Source organism: Sapajus apella, unplaced genomic scaffold (genome assembly GCF_009761245.1).
Source record: "Sapajus apella isolate SASKATOON/1434 unplaced genomic scaffold, GSC_monkey_1.0 scaffold36, whole genome shotgun sequence".
NCBI classification, from domain to species: Eukaryota; Metazoa; Chordata; class Mammalia; order Primates; family Cebidae; genus Sapajus; species Sapajus apella.
In genome coordinates this window covers 10,469,075-10,472,019 of record NW_022436976.1, presented here as the reverse complement: position 1 = coordinate 10,472,019, position 2,945 = coordinate 10,469,075, and the positions used below count along the sequence as shown (strand labels likewise).

The window sequence follows — 2,945 nt, the reverse complement described above, 5'->3', positions numbered from 1 at the left end:
AAGGGCACTTACCATCATTGGAGCTTGCAGGACTGAAAGATGCTCTGGGTGGGTAGATCAGTGAGTTGTGAGTGACTATGAAGGCCTAGTATATAATAGTACACTATTGCAGATTTAATAAACACTGTACAAATTAACTACACTAAATTTATTTAAAATTTTCTTTTCTTCAATAATAAATTCACTTTAATAGAACTTTAAAAAATTTTAAAAATTCTGTGGATACATAGTAGGTGTATATACTTATGGGGTACATGAGATGTTTTGATACAGGCATGCAGTGTGAAATAAGCACATCATACAGAATGATGCATAATGTGAAATAAGCACATCATGGAGTATTCATCCCTTCAAGCATTAATCCTTTGAGTTAAAAACAATTCAATTGCATTCTTTAAGTTATTTTAAAATATACAATTATTATTGACTATAGTCACTTTATTTTGCTATAAAATAGTAGGTCTTATTCATTCTTTTTATGTTTTTGTACCCATTAACCCCACCCATCACCCCACCAACCTCTCCACTGCCATTCCCAGCTTTTGGTAACCATCCTTCTACTCTCTATGTCCATGAGTTCAATTGATTTGATTTTTAGATCCCACAAATAAATGAGAACATGTGATGTTTGTCTTTCTTTGCTTGGCTTATTTCACATAACATGATAATCTCCAGTTCCAGATGTGTTGCGAATGACTGGATCTCAATCTTTTTTTTTTAAATTATTATTATTTTTATGTAGAAAAACAATTTATTCCATTTTAAGCACTTACAGAGTTAGTCACGGAGAGTAACAGGGCTGCTGGTGAAACAGGTCGCCCAAAATGGAGATGGCATCAAACTAGTGGCCAAGAACTCACTCCTAAAAAAAAAACGACTTTTATCAAGGATTCATTTAATTTTTAAAACAAATATAAGTTATTGATTTACTTTTCTCAGCTTGACAGTCTACCTTTGGTATAACTGTCAGGTAAAAACATACATCTTTACAACTTGGTGGTCCCAAGTTAAAAACAAAACAAAACACAATTTCACAGAAAGGAAAGAAACAACATGAAAACAGCTCAAGAAATACACTAACAAGCAAAAATATATGGATAAAGAGGAACAGTTTTTGACTTAACTGAAGAAATTAAGAGGAAACTGGTCTACATATGAAAATGTGCATCCTGGAAAGTCAGGTGTCAAGATTTTCGAGTAGGAATCTATATGTCTTGAATCTCCTATTTCCCGAATAAAAGTGACGTCTTTCAGTATTTATACTTCATGACTCAGACACCTACCTCATTTGGCTCTATTCCTTACTCACTCTAGCCTTTACTTGAGTCTGAATAACTTGGGGATATAGCTTAAGAAAAATAATCACACATAATATTCCCCTTTCTGCAGCTACTTTAGATCTGCGTTTGTTACTTGAAAATCCCTAAAGACAATTTCAATGTAAGTCTTTGGCTTTGTTGAATCAAGCCCCTGCCCCCAACACCTCAACCATTAATATTTAGAAAACACCCACTGTTTAGGCTAATAGCATTATTGGTGGTACCTATTATATAGAGGGAAAGCTGAACAAAGTCTGTGTCTTAAAGCCAGGGTTAAATCACTCTCGGGGTGGAGAAGAAAATAGGGGAGTCTAAAATCACAAGAAGTAAAGACATATATATCTAAGACCCTTGTCCTTCTGGATCCATGCTTCCTTCAGGATATTCATCGTTATAAATGTTCTCTGCCATTTGCCACACTTGCATGATATTATCTTCTGATACAGAACAAATCACCCAAGGCTCATTGGGATTTCAGGAGAAATCAGATATCTTGGCATTGTGACCGCCATGAATAAACAACAACTCTGGTGGCCCGTATTCTGCATCTTCTGGGATTGTTCTTCTCCAATTTTACTTAAATCTCAGACATTCCGTCTATGATCAGTACCACTGGAAGCCAAAATAGTCTCATTGTGAGGTGACCATTGAATCTGGAATATTCAATATTTCAGATTTCTTATATCCCACAAGGCAACAACCTTGTCAGCTGATCCTGTGGCAAGAATGAACTCACTCTAAGGATTGAAAGAGAGGCAGTTTACTTCAGCAGTTTGAGCATCAAGTGAGTGGCTTGGTTTGGAAGTATTGTTTGAACAAGTATCTCAAATCATAAGTTTCTGATCATCAGCAACTGACCCAAACAGACACTCATGGAGCAGATGCCAGGAAACATCTTCTACTACTGCTGTATGTCCTGTAAAGATGGTCTTCGCATCCACCACTTTTCCCTCCTTTGGAATGGCACTGATGTCCCACGGGCAGATGTTGTGGTCATCTGAAGCACTAAGCAAGTGCCCACTGAGAGTTGGGTTCCAAGAAAGCCCATAGCCTGCCTTTTGATGTCCATGGATACACAAGTCTGGGTTGCATTCTCCAGAAGGATCTGGTTTAGAAGGAGTTTCATATAGTCAAAGACAAAAACATCACTGGAAGAAGTCTTTGTTGCGATGATACAAGGGTTCTGGGGCATACAACGAGCCCTGTTTACGTCTCCATCATGGTTGGTCTTGATTTCTATTTCAATTTTTCCACTAACTGAACCAAAACCTTCAAATTCTGCTTTCTCACTATCATAGTGTGATGCATCAAACAGCATCATTATTAGGGTGTTGCATACTGGCTATAAAAAGATGGTTTTGTTCATCCGATGTGTGTGTCCCCAGGGCAAGTCGATGAATGCTGAAATCTTTCCCTTCTGGTCTGGTTATATCTGGAAGCCACTGGGCAGTTAGGCTGGGCTACTCCAGAGCATGGGTCATCACCAAATCATAAAGAAAAGGAGTGTGCTTTTTCCATATTTTGTACTCCTCACTGATCACTCGTTCTTCCACTGCATCATGGAAGGCTGCTTCCTTTTTGGTCATGTTGAGCAAGCGAGCCAGGGAATCCTGGGGTTGAGCATTG

General features: G+C 38.0%; 1 pseudogene; it reads right to left on the bottom strand.

Annotated features, from left to right (window-relative positions):
* Nucleotides 1-878: 878 nt before the first annotated feature.
* Nucleotides 879-2,945, bottom strand: LOC116563819 (annotated as a pseudogene).